This window comes from Bufo bufo, chromosome 1 (genome assembly GCF_905171765.1).
Source record: "Bufo bufo chromosome 1, aBufBuf1.1, whole genome shotgun sequence".
NCBI classification, from domain to species: Eukaryota; Metazoa; Chordata; class Amphibia; order Anura; family Bufonidae; genus Bufo; species Bufo bufo.
In genome coordinates, this window is record NC_053389.1 from 64,953,163 (window position 1) to 64,967,368 (window position 14,206).

A 14,206-nucleotide genomic window follows, 5' to 3' on the forward strand; every position below is an offset into this window, starting at 1 on the left:
AAGTTTGACATTTTAAACAGGCCTCGAAACATGACTTAAAGGGAACCTGTCAACTCCAACAAACATCCCAAGTCGGCAGCAATACCTTAGAGTAGACAGCAGCATGTTTGTAACAATCATTTTCTTCCTGCAGGTAGAGAAGCAGAAGCTGTAAAAACGTTCGTTAATCCCCTGCCGGCGCGCTTCTCTAGTCAGACTTGAAGTCACGGAGGCAGCGGCCACCTTGCTTCAAGTCATGGTAACCACGCCCCCTTCCCTGCCCCTTCGCTGTGATTGACAGCGCTTATGAACGACAGTTCGGCTGGCTTTGCCAAACTGCCGGCTGTCAGTCACAGTGAAGGGGCAGGGAAGGGGGCGTGGTTACCGTGACTTGAAGCAAGGTGGCCGCTGCCTCCGTGACTTCAAGCCTGACTAGAGAAGCGCGCCGGCAGGGGATTAAAGAACGTTTTTACAGCTTCTGCTTAACTGCCTGCAGGAAGAAAAGGATCGTTACAAACATGCTGCTGGCTACTCTAAGGTACTGCTGCCGGTTTGGGATGTTTGTTGGAGGTGACAGGTTCCCTTTAAGACAGCTGTTTTGGGGTGATTGACCCCCATCAGTGCATAGCAGAGAGCACTGGCTTAACTGGATGAGAGTCTTTAAAAATCAACTACCGAAGTTATTCAACGAAGTCATGCAAGACTTCGTGAATAACTAAATTCGGCTCACCGGAGCCCATACATTCTAATACTGTACGGAGACGAATCTCCGTACAGTATTATTCCGAAGTTTTGAACAAAGCGACTTCAGGTGAAGCATCTGAAGCTCGCTTTGCTCAACACTGATAGCAACCAATTACAGCACGGCTTTCATTTTTTAACAGCACTAAGAGAAATAAAAGCTGTGCTGTGATTGGTTGCCATAGGCAACAAAGACGGCCTTTCTTTTAGACACTTTTCAAGAATCTCCCCAACTCTATAATGCATTATAAATATGATATTGTGTATGTTTTTATTACCTGGCTTTGATTCATGACAACACATTTGTGTATTTTAGGTATTACGGAAAAAACTCTGCCATCCAAACATGTCATGGTTACGCTCCCGGTACTATTATATGCTATGACAGGAGCATTGTTATCAGCCGCTTCAGGCCTCTTCCTTCCCCGTCTCCTTTATATTCCTCCTCCTCGTCTCTCCTCACATTGATGCACCTCTGACTCCTTCCTGAGTCTTGGGGAATGTCAGGCTTGATGCAGGGCTATACAGACAAATGGGACTTTTATTGTGACACAGGCGCCTCCTCTCTCGTTTTCTCTATGTCTCTCTCTCTGCTTCTCTAGAACAACTGATCAGGCTGGCGACAAAAATCATAACAGGGGGAAGCGAGAAAACAAGGAAGCGGAAGGCGGAATGATAGACAAGAAATAACATGGACATACGCTAATGAAGGATGCTTAGCAATGCAATGTGGATGTCCAGTGCGGATGAGACATTCTGTAAGCAGCCGCTATAGGTGCAGCAATATCAGACAATATTTCAGTTTTGAAGCAAAAAATGTAAACACAATCACAGTAATGCAAAGCGATTTTAAGAAATATCACATATGCTACATAAATATTAGGCAATGACCTAAACAGCAGTTCCCTATGTGTACAAAGCGTTCGGAAAATCATCAGACCCTTTCATTTTTTTTTTCCCATTTTGTTATTTCGCAGCCTTGTGCTAAAATAAGTTAAGAAATTAATGATAATAAGAAAGTAAGAACAGAATTTTTCAAATTTCTGCTAATTTATTAAAAAGGAAAATCTTAAATCTGGCTAATGGATATAAGTATTCAGACCCTTTGCTATGACACATGAAATTAAGCTCTGGGGGCTTCTCATTTCTCTTGATCATCTTTGAGATGTTTCTACACTTTCATTGGAGTCCACCTGTGGTAAATTCCGTGGATTGGACATGATTTGGAAAGACACAGCCCTGCCTATATAAGATCTCACAGCTGACAATGCATATCAGAGCAAAAAAAACAAGCTATGAGGAGGAAAGAACTGTCTGTAGAGTTCAGAGACAGGATTGTGAGGAGGCACAGGTCTGGAGAAGAGTACAAAAAAATTCTGCTGCACTGAAAAAGATCCCTAGAGCACACTGGTCTCTATATTTCTTAAATGGAAGAAGTTTGGATCAACCAAGATTCTTAGAGCCGGCTGCTCCACCAAATAAAGTAATCGGCGGGAGGGGGGTCTTAGGCATTGGTAAGAGAGGTGACCAAGAACATACCGTAATGGTTACTCTGGCTGAGCTCCAAAGATCCTGTGTGCAGACGGGATAAACTTTCAGAAGGTCTACCATCACTGCAGCACTCCGCCAATCTGGGCTTTATGGCAGAGAGGCCAGAAAGAAACCTCTCCTCAGTAAACGACACATGAAAGCTACCAGGATTTTGCAGAACAGCATCCAAAGGGCTCTCAGACTGTGTCAGAATATTTATACCCAATAGTTCTGACAACTGAAATAAGATTCCCTGATCTGATGAAATCAAGATTGAACTTTTTGACCTCAAGTCTAAGTGTCATGTCTGGAGAAAACCAGACACTGCTCATCACCTGCCCAATATCATCCCTACAGTGAAGCATGGTGGTGGCAGCATCATGCTGTGGGGGTGTTTTTCGGTGGCTGGGACAGGGAGAATGGTCAGAGTTGGGGGGAAGCTGAGTGGAGCAAAGTACAGAGATATTCCTAAAGAGGTTCTCCAAGAGTATAAAATTTCCCCTCATGTCCCGGGCACCCCACATGGAATATACTTACCCTGGTCCCCACTCCCGGCGCCGCTCCTGGTCCTTGCACCGCTAGGGTGGCCACTGGCTTCACCTCAGAAAGCCGGACCTCTGCGCCGGACGGAGGACAGGGAGACAGAAAACTGGACTGTCCAGCCTAAAACCGGACGTCTGGCCACCCTACGCACCGCCGCTGCTGCTTCTCCCTGCACACCAATGAAAACATCCAGTGTCGGGGGGAGCAGCCAATGGCAGACGGGGACGGGGACGAGTCCCTGTAGCATCACCAGCGATGCTAGGGAGGCTTGTCCCCGGCCCTGCCTGCCATTGGCTGCTGCCCCCCCCCCCCCCCCCCCGACACCGGATTTTTTATCGGTATGCAGGGAAAAGCAGCAGCAGTACGGGGAACAGGAGCGGAGACCGGGGTAAGTATATTCCATGTGGGATGCCCGGCACATGAGGGGACATTTTATACTCTTGAAGAAACCCCTTTAAAGGCATCTGTCACCACTTACCACTATGTCAAACTGTCGGCAGCTGTCCATCCTGGCTTGTAAGCAGAGTCCCATGTCACCTTTGGCATCTCCATGTGTCCATTACAAAAAGCGAGGGGAATGCTAAAACACAAAACAAAAAATCTTTCATTATTAATCAAAATAAAGATAGGTGAATAAAATCCCAGTGTTAGTTCATATTTCGATTCAAACTGGGGATCATTTAGTCACGGCCCAGAGGTGACAGGGATTAATTCCACCTCTAAGCTCCTGCCCCTCAGATTGAATAACCAAAAAATGTTGCAACAATATTGAAAAAGGACGTGAGATACTTTGGAGGGTGTAATTATTTACCACCCTAACGTCTAAGAGCAATATTCAACAAAACTAAACAAAACAATTTCAGTGTGGACTGCTGTTGTTATGCTCAGTTTACCCTCATTAACAAAAAGAGCAACAAGCTAATAAGCCACTCACGCTGCAGTTTCACAGCTGGCAATTAGCTACAGCAGCCGTCAATGAAAAGTTGCCCTCACAAACTCGAACTCGCTAAACATCTACTATTTCCTATAGCTCGACGCGTTTTTACATCTGACTGATGTCTCCTCAGGAGCCTAAGATGTCGCCTATTGAATTGAGCACATTCTAAATATAAATGGGCAATAGTAATGAGCAACCACACTCACATAGATTTTTTGTTTTATGTTTTTAGCATTCCCCTCACTTTTTGTAATCAATAAGGGTACTTTCACATTAGCGGCAGGGGACTCCGGCAGGCTGTTCCGGCGGGTGAACAGAATGTCGGATCTGTCCTGCCGCTAGTTCACGTGTGCCCCCGGACTCCCGCTCTGTCCCCATTGACTATAATGGGGACGGGGGCAGAGTTCCGGCGACAGCACGGCAGCGCATGGCGAGAGGCAGGCGGGCTAAAAGTAGCCTAATTTAAGTAGTAAGGGATTGCAAACCTGTCCTGTTCAAAAACTAATCTCCATGTGTCCCCTCAATACTAGGAAAAAAGACTTTTTATCATATGTAAATTAACCCCTAGTTGCAACGAGGGCAGTGCCATTGCAGCCAGAGTCTTCTATGTACTTCTGTGAGTCCCTAAGGTCATTGAGGGATTATGCTCTGTACATGTGCAATAAAGAGAAGGTAGATTACCCATCTGCCCGGCGGTCTCCTTCCTTTTTTAAAAGCCAGAGGAAGCGCATGTGCGTGCACCCCATGGGCAGTTTGAGGCACTGAAGGCAAAAGACAGACCTCAGCCTGCATGGAGTGGAGTGTTCAGCACTGCCCTATTGGCTAGGACCACTGGGAGGAGGCAGCAAGTCTCCAGTGACCCAAGACTGCTAGAGAGGGCAGGTGAGCTCTCCAGAGGCTGTACCGACCAGGAGGAGTGGGCAGTGGGGGTACGGACCGTCACTATGACATGAGACCAATATAAAATGCTAGTATAAGCATAAAATAAGCACTACTACTACTGTCTAGCACCTCGAGGTCTAATGAAGCCCCTGACCACGAGTTGCCCATCACTAGTCTAATGATGTGCCTGATGGCTAGCACCTAAGGGTCTAATAGAGGTCTAACGAAGCCCTTAATTTCTAGCACCTGTGGGCCTAATGAGGCTCCTGACCATCAGTTGTCTATCATTGGTCTATCTACAGACACATACGATACATAGCTGGAGAAACCCAATTCAACTATGAATGATTAGGACCTTATAATTGTACCTTTTTACCTCATCTTAACACATCAATCTCCCATGGTCCTTTAACTAATGGTGCATTCACATGACCGTATTTTTTGTCTGCGTCCAATCTGCATTTTTTCGTGGATCACACACAGACCCATTCGTTTCTATGTGGCAGCAAAAAATTTGGAAAGCACATCAGTTTTTCTGATGCAGTTTTGGAAGCCAAAATCAGGAGTGAATGATAAAAGTAGAGAAAGTATAAAGGACAGCAGGGGCGTCACTAGGCACCTAGATCTGGGGCCTAGGATTACAAGCATTTGGCCCTGAACCTCCGGCCAGCACTTTCTCCATTGCTCCGCACTGAGCCACCAGTGTGGAGCTGCTGGGCAGCTCCGTATGAGTTTAGCAAGAGGCACACTTAAAATATAATTAGCAGCTCCATCTAATGCCAGTCTAAAGTGTAGGGAAAGGAGCCAGCAGCCCCGCACTGGTGACTCAGTATGAATCTATGAAGAACGTCTGTAACATCCTGAAGTATGTCACTAAACTTCTGTTCCCCTGCTTCATAATGTTAGGTATATGCATAATGTCATCTGGTAAAAGTTTGCATCATTTCCTCTACAATGTGTATTTTCCAGATCTGTTGCATTGTATTTATGCTGTAATATTCATGTACACCAGCAGGTGGCAGCAGTATGTAGCAGAATAAAGCCAGTTAGTATACCTAGACTGGAATAGACCATTCCAGGCTAGCTTTCCCCTATCTGAGGAGGAGTGGAATTTTCCCAGATCCTACTTCAGAGGGAGGACAGAAAGTTCTAGGCAGTGTACCAGACCCCCCCCCCCCCCCCCCCCTGTTGGGGTAGGCTGTGTGAATAGGAGCTCCCAGAAACAGGGATCCCAACCAAGGATTCAGGCCTTTGCTGAGGCTCAGAACAACAGTCCCAGCCTGAGTTCCTTACCTCAGCTGGATGAACAAAGAAAGCAGCATCTTCAACTGCAACTGGTGTCACGAACTTCGTTACACCTAAATCTGACTCACTGCATAGCAGCCCCAATGACTCAGTGTCCTGCTCATTGCATCAAGTGGCGTCACGAACAGGATAGGATTGTATTGTGTGTCCATCCCTAAACAGCAGAACCGCATCTAATTGAGCAAAAAACGGACTTAAACCACATGCTACACAGTATAACAATCAGGCCTGAAGATTGTACAGAAATCGCTTAAAAAGTGATTGTCTTACTTGCATTGCTGTGCCAAGGAAAGCGCTGCACGTGCGCTGCTGCACACAAAGTGTTAATTCGTCATTGTGGAGATTCACCATATTCGCTCCAAGATGGCGCTGCATCTTCATTCTGAAAGACAAAGAAATCAAGAAACGCCCTCCCAGGAGCGCGAAAAAGATGGAATACGCCCTCCAGAAGCGGGAAAATATGACTACACCCCCTCAGGAAAAGCGCAAAGATATCGAATACGCCCCTTCAGGAGCGGGAAACTTGGAGAACACCCTCTATGGACTTATCTATGATCAGGCCAGAGGTGCTAAAAACTCCGCCCTCTGTGACCCTCCTTTAGTGTTAGCAATCAGCGTGTGCCGGAGCACAGTGAAGATGGCCTATCCACGACCCAGATGGAATGCCATGGCCATTGATGGAGAAGATGTGTACCCAGCACAGCCTATGGAGATCCGGGTCTCTCAGCTAATACAGAGACGCGGACCCTCAGCTCTTGCTGCCCGACAGGAGGCCGTGGATATCCCTGCGCGTCAGATCCCTGCTGCATCTAGCCTACCTGAGCTACCGGAGATGCCTGAGGTGATCGATGAAGTCCCAATTCCTGATAGCGGTGTTCCAGACCTGGTAATCGAGTACCAGGAGGCCGTGGATCCCTCCGCTGTGTACAGTGCACCCGCGGAAGCCGACGAACCTGCCCGGATGGATGTAGACGTTGTACCCGTTCCCGCAGAGGCCGTCGCTGACGTCACTCCACCAGCAAAGAAGAAGGCCGTGATCCAGATGGCGCCTGAATCCGGAGAGGATTTTATCAAATGTTTGCAACATAAAAGCTTGCACTTCATTGTCATGCTATTTAATAATTTATGCCATTGTAACCAGTTTACAAATGTTATGTAATGTTCAAGATATCCTGCCCATTGTGTGTATTACACAATGTGAATTTATGCACTATTCCAAATGATTGCACTTAACCATTGCACTTAACAAAAAATGTGGCAATTTACTAAAGTGTGCCTTTTCACAGCTCTTGTTCTCTCCCCCCTTATACGGACTGTCAATATATGGACGTTGTACACCAATGGCCTACACCCGGTGTTATATACCCATAGGTACCAAGGGTAGGACCAAACAAATGGTAAGTCCTGACAGGTCTAGTTACACAGGTACCCCTGCTGCTTCGGGAATCGTTAGAAGCCCTAGGCTGCTCCTTCCCGCTTGTTAAATGTTCCGGATTGTTCCCATCCGGAGGTGTCTCATTTCCAGGAGATCCATGGGAACATACTGCCCTCCTCCTGTGACATTGCCAGAAGACACGGAGACGACGCATACCTCCCCTTCTGAGCCTTTTTGCCTAAGGTATGGTACCTCAAGCCTTAGAGCCTTATATATAGCTTCCTCTTAGACATCATAGTGATCGTGCTATAAGCCAAATTTCTTCAGGCTATGATGCAGGGAAGGGAATACAGGATAAAACCACCCTTTCATTTGCGGGCATTCCATTACATAATGGCGGGATTACGGAGTAAAGACACCCCATTTTCGTCATCTGGAGTGGGTCCAGAGAAACTGTTTGTGAGTTTGCTCAATCAATCTAAAATTCACATTTGAAATTGCAAACGATCAACTCCCTTTCCTGGATATATGTTTAAAAAGATCAGATCTAGGCAAGCTTGCAACTACCATTTATGGGAAACCTACGGCCACAAACTCCCTACTAAGATGGGAGAGCAATCACCCTATTCCATAAAAACGAGGCATACGGACAGGGCAGTATCTTAGACTCCAACGAAACTGTTCGGAAGAACAGGATTTTGTGGGCCAAGCTAAGTGCTTAAGAACGCGTTTCCATGAGAGGGGCTACCCTGATAAAGTTCTATGCTCAGCATATCAAAGGGCACACAATCAAAATCAAACTACATTGTTACAGCCACCAGATATGGAAATACACCTTACACCTGTGAACCTGTCACGCGGCCACATGTAATACACTTAGGCCCCTTGCAGACGAGCGTTCCTCCCGCAGCGAGTCCGCAACGCAGCTCCCGGCCTGACCTCCCAGCGCTGCCGGGGGTCACATGGCATAATGCTGCCAGCGTTATCCAATACATTCCAGAACTGTAAGGGTTACATAGCATCATAAATCAATATAATGCTATGTGAATCCCCCGTCAGTGCTGGGAGGTCAGGCCGGGAGCTGCGATGCGGACTCGCTGCAGGAGGAACGCTTGTCTGCAAGGGGCCTTAGAGGTAGTAGGGCATTCACTGGCCCTCCCTCAGTGTTACAGTGACACGGGACTGCAACTGTGGTGGTCACTGATTGTTTTCTTTACTTTTTCATTTTTTTCCCCCTGTCCCCTGATGAGTCTGGGGGAATCAAACTAGATGAAACGAGTTGGGACTTTTTTTGAAGAATATCTTTGACACTTTTTTATTTTGTCAAGTTTGAGGTTTAGAATAGGTAGAACATTGATAGGTAATCCTTTCATTCCCCTCCCCTAAACAGGGTTTTTCCAGGGACCTATAACAGGGTAAGGTTCCGGCAGGACCACTCTTGTCAGGCCGATGACTCCGTATTAGGAGGTCATTAGGGTGAAATAGACCTGAAAGGGCAAGTTAGGGATAGGATACGTGCACTGTATCATCCCAAATCCCCCTTATCTCCGTCAGCGGCATCCACCCAACAAGCCCGGTATCCATGCGCGAATTGAGTCATCAGCATACCGGTAAGATTGTTCCATTTTTTGTGTTTATTGTGCATTGGTACCTTTTTTTTTTAGATACGATTTATTAAAAGTTAAGTTTTATTTTTACCAGAACTGCCCCTCTGTTGTGGATAGTGTCACCTTTATTCCTATACCTAATCTTGCTGAACATGATGATCGTGAAGAACAAGTTTTTGTGGGCCGAGAACACAGAATACCTGAGTCTGTTTATCTTCTCTCTTGTCTTCATAGTAAAAAGCCGTCAGAGTTGCAAACGAGGTGGAATAGTCAGTCAGTAAGAAGACCTCTATTGTACATTGTTCCTCAGCATGATACTTGCAACAGGACAACATTTGAGCATTTCGAATTAAATAATTAAACACTTATCTTCAAAAAGAAGCAGTGGCTTGCAAAGTTCTTGCCTAAAGGAGTTTTCAGGCATTTAATACTGATGACCTATCCTCAGGATAGGTCATCAATATCATATTGGCGGAGGTCCGATCTGTCTCTCTTCCTGCTCGTTGTCGACATAGCACAGCGCGTGCTTTCTCTTCATACAGCTGATTGGCAGGGAGCCAGGAAACCCCCTTTGACCTTAGTCCACAATGAAACAGCAAAAAAATAAAAAAATTGTAAAAGTTACTGTAAAGCCTGCTGTAAAGTAGGTTATATGCGTTCAGGTTTCCTGATGTAGTTTTGGAAACCAAAGCCAGGAGTGGATTCACAAAAGTCGTATCTGTCCTTTATACTTTCTCTTCTTTTATGATCCTCTCCTGATATAGGCTTCCAAAACCGCATCAGGAAACCTGACTGTGTGGCATGGGAGATTAGTGTGCTAAGATGCAGTTAAAAAGTACTATTATAAAGTCCTAATTGGACAACTGATGAGCCTCAGGTGCTAGACATCATGGGCATCATTAGGGTATGACCTCACCGTCAGGTTTCCTGATGCAGTTTTGGAAGCTAAAACCAGGAGTGAATTCAAAAAAGAGATGTCATATCTGTTCTTAATACTTTCTCTTCTTTTATGAGCCACTCCTGATTTTGGCTTCCAAAACTACATCAGGAAACCTGACCGTGTGGTCGTACCTTTAGTGTTGAAAGGACCATGGGAGATTGATTAGACCTTAATTGGACCCTCAAGTGCTAGACATCTGGGCCTTCTTTAGGGTACGGCTACAGAGTCAGGTTTCCTGATGCAGTTTTGGAAGCAAAAACCAGGGGTGAATTCAAAAAAGAGAAGTCATATCTGTCCTTAAGGCCTCTTTCAGACGGGCATTGCGGGAAAATGTGCGGGTGCGTTGCGGGAACACGCGCGATTTTTCCGCGCGAGTGCAAAACATTGTAATGCGTTTTGCACTCGCGTGAGAAAAATCGTGCATGTTTGGTACCCAAACCCGAACTTCTTCACAGAAGTTCGGGCTTGGGATCGGAGTTGTGTAGATTGTATTATTTTCCCTTATAACATGGTTATAAGGGAAAATAATAGCATTCTGAATACAGAATGCATAGTAAAATAGCGCTGGAGGGGTTAAAAAAAATTATAATAATTTAACTCACCTTAGTCCACTTGATCACGCTGCCCGGCATCTCCTTCTGTCTCCTTTGCTGAACAGGACCTGTGGTGACGTCACTCCGGTCATCACATGATCCATCACATGATCCATCACCATGGTAAAGGATCATGTGATGGATCATGTGATGACCGGAGTGACGTCACCACAGGCCCTTTACCTGTAATGAATGCTCACCACAGGTCCTGTTCAGCAAAGGAGACAGAAGGAGATGCCGGGCAGAGCGATCAAGTGGACTAAGGTGAGTTAAATTATTATATATTTTTTTTAACCCCTCCAGTGCTATTTTACTATGCATTCTGTATTCAGAATGCTATTATTTTCCCTTGTAACCATGTTATAAGGGAAAATATTAATGATCGGGTCTCCATCCCGATAGTCTCCTAGCAACCGTGCGTGAAAATCGCTAAGCATCCGCACTTGCTTGCGGATGCTTGCGATTTTCACGCAACCCCATTCACTTCTATGGGGCCTGCGTTGCGTGAAAAACGCACAATATAGAGCTTGCTGCGATTTTCACGCAACGCACAAGTGATACGTGAAAATCACCGCTCATGTGAACAGCCCCATAGAAATAAATGGGTCGGTATTCAGTGCGGGTGCAATGCGTTCAACTCACGCATCGCATCCGCGCGGAATACTCGCCCATGTGAAAGGGGCCTTATACTTTTCTCTCCTTTCATGATCCAATTCCTTTTATGATCCACTTTTGTCTTCCAAAACTGCATGCAGAAACCTAACCATGTGGCCGGTACTGGGGAGGGCACACTGCACAGGAGGCGGGTGTGTCGGCGGCAGAATCACACAGCCGGCACCCTGCCTCTGACAGGGAGCTGCGATCAGCGGCAGCAGTTAACCCCTCAGGTGCGGCACCTGAGGGGTTAACTGCTGCTGATCGCAGCTTCCTGTCATATAGGCTGGGCACCGACTCCTGTGTTTGTATTAGACATTAACTTTCAGTGCGCCCGCCCCTCCTCCTCCCATCTCTCCTCATTGACAGCGCGGCACAGGGGGGAAGGAGAGAGTGACTCCTTCTCCCCTATGCTGCTGAGAGAACATGGCGCGCTAACAGCAGCGCGCTCATGTTCTGTGATAGCGCGCTGGACGCATTATCGGCAAGGTTAGATGCTGACACCGATAACTTAGAAAATCATGAATATCGGCCGATAACATCATGGGTTAGCAGTGAACTGAACAGAGGCTACTCCAAGAGGTAGAGGCCTGGTGGTTCCCCTGCAGAGAAGCACATCCCTGTACAGGGTTTAAAGGATAAAGACCAGGAAAGCCTACTAAGATAATGCTTTTCGGAGAAGTCAAATATGTAGACACAGTGGATCCTCAACAGCTAAGATTAGAAATTTGCCAGCCAATCCCAATTATCTACCAAGCAGAATGAACTGCCCTGTACATGGATGGAAGAGTGGAGCCAGAGGCCACAGGGTGAGCACAAGACTCCATATGCACATTTCATCTGATCATAAAAAACCTATTATTTTACAGTTCTTTGTGAATGCTGCTTCTGCAGTCTGAGGTGTAGGTGCAGTAACCATAATCTTGTATCATTTACTGCCGTTTTCATGTGAGAAATAAAAGTTGTCAGTCCATGATTTTTGCATAAGTCGTTCAGAAAAAAAAAAAGAGGTTGGCATCCTGAACACTACCCAACCCCCACAGGTCGCTTGTTTTGTCCCCATAGTATGCGAGGCATTCATTCAGCACTGTTTCTGTCACATACACATCAGGAGAATGTGGCCAAACAAACTGGTACGGTGACATTCCGCGCAGTGCTGACAGTCTTGCAGTAGGGGTTAGAAAAATGTTGAGCAGACCCTTTACTGCACCCACATTCATGTGCAAATTGATGAAGCTTTGAGAAAGAGGAAGGCGCTGCACCTGTACCCAAGTGCACTGCATATGGAATCCAACAAGCCCTTCTCGATCTGTTTCATGCATAGCAAATTGACCATAAGGCCAGTTTCAGCCTCTGAGAGGAATGCGCGCCATGTGGGAGCGCGATTTCCTGTCCTGGACTCTGCTCTTTTAGGCCTCATGCACAGCGAGTCCGCAATATGCCGTGGCCGTGTGGTCACTTGAATGGGTCCGCACTACGGAGTGCTTCCGTGGGGTTTCTCTCTGTGCCTCCACACTGCAAAAAAAATAGAACTTTGTTCTATTTTTTTGAGGTGTGGACGGATCATGGACCCATTCAAGCTGAATGGCTCTGGATCCGTGGCGGCAGCTGCATGGATAGTGCATTGGGGACCCCAAATTGCCAGCGGCGGCCATGTGTAAGAGACCTTAATGGAACCTACATCTGTAATGAACTGTACTGACATAATGCCGTCATTACAATACATTACAACTGATGTTGGGCAGGAATACACAGCATTATAAATCATTATAATGCCATAAGGTCCCGTTACAAGAGCAGAGTGCAGGACGGGAAATCATGTTCCCTCGCGGAGCGTGCTTCCCTCAGCATACAACTCGCTCGTCTGAAACTGGCCTAAGGACACATGGCAGTGTAGCTTATATAGAATTAATTTTCTTGCGTATTTTCACATGGATTTTGCTGTTTTGTTTTTCTTTTTTACACCAAATTCGCAGAAAAATCTGCATGTGTTACTTGCAGATTTTGTAGCGGATTTGCCCCAAAGTCTGCACTGAAAATCCGCACAAACAACTGACATGGTGCGGATTTCCAAGTCCGCAAGGCAGGTCAGTTTCCACATTGTGTACTTGAGATTTGAAAAGCGAATCTACTTAGGTGATACAGTATTTTCCGATGTTACTGATATCTGCACGCAATACCTACCATGTGCACGTCTTATATGTGGATGCGGATTTAGGACTGGAGTCCCCATCAAAATGCATATGTAAGGCATTGATATTTTGTGGCATATTTCTCTGTTGTTGAAAATTGCGTTACGTGTGAACACGGCCTTACAATCGCCAAGTGGTGGGGGTCACCCAGTAGCCCCACCGATCAGCTGTTCAGGTGCCGATCCGTCAACCTTGTGGTGAACAGTGCTCGTCACTGCCGTGTTGCTGACTGACAATGTAAAGCAAGCCTAAGACAGTGGCACAGATCGCGCCATATTTTTTAAGTTGGCACACTATACCGCTCGTGGCAGGCAAGACACCTCTCTTACTGATGTCACACCACATGAAGATCGCGATGTTGCCCTTCATCACACGATTGTTTATGGGGTCACGGTGCAACATGCCTCGACGACAATGCAACATTCGAAAAAAATATACAACGCGGACTTTGTCTTCATAGACCACAATGCAAGTGAAATATGACCGGCCTGTGACTTTTCTCCGATTTGGCTATGTTTTTACAGCCAAATCACAGCTCTAAAATACAAAACAAAACGGCAAAATTTGAAGACAGGTCACACAAAGATTTCTAGGTGCGCAACTTTTCTTTTGACTTACTATTGGACCCAGCTCTATCATAATTTACGGCAGAAAACTGGCAAAAATGTATACCTGCAATCTACACCAGTTGCTAAAAATGTCAGTTCTGGCGCATTGATTTCCCAGTACAATCACACACAAAAAAGTACGGTACTAGTATGGGCACTATGGGAGCATTATTACTTCTGGGGCACAGTGGGGACATTAGTACTGTTGGGGGCACTGTAGAGGCGCTATTACTACTAAGTGCAATCTAATATAGAATTATTACTATTGGTGGGACTTTGGGGAGTACTGTTACTGTGGGGGGTACCCTGGCACAGTATCA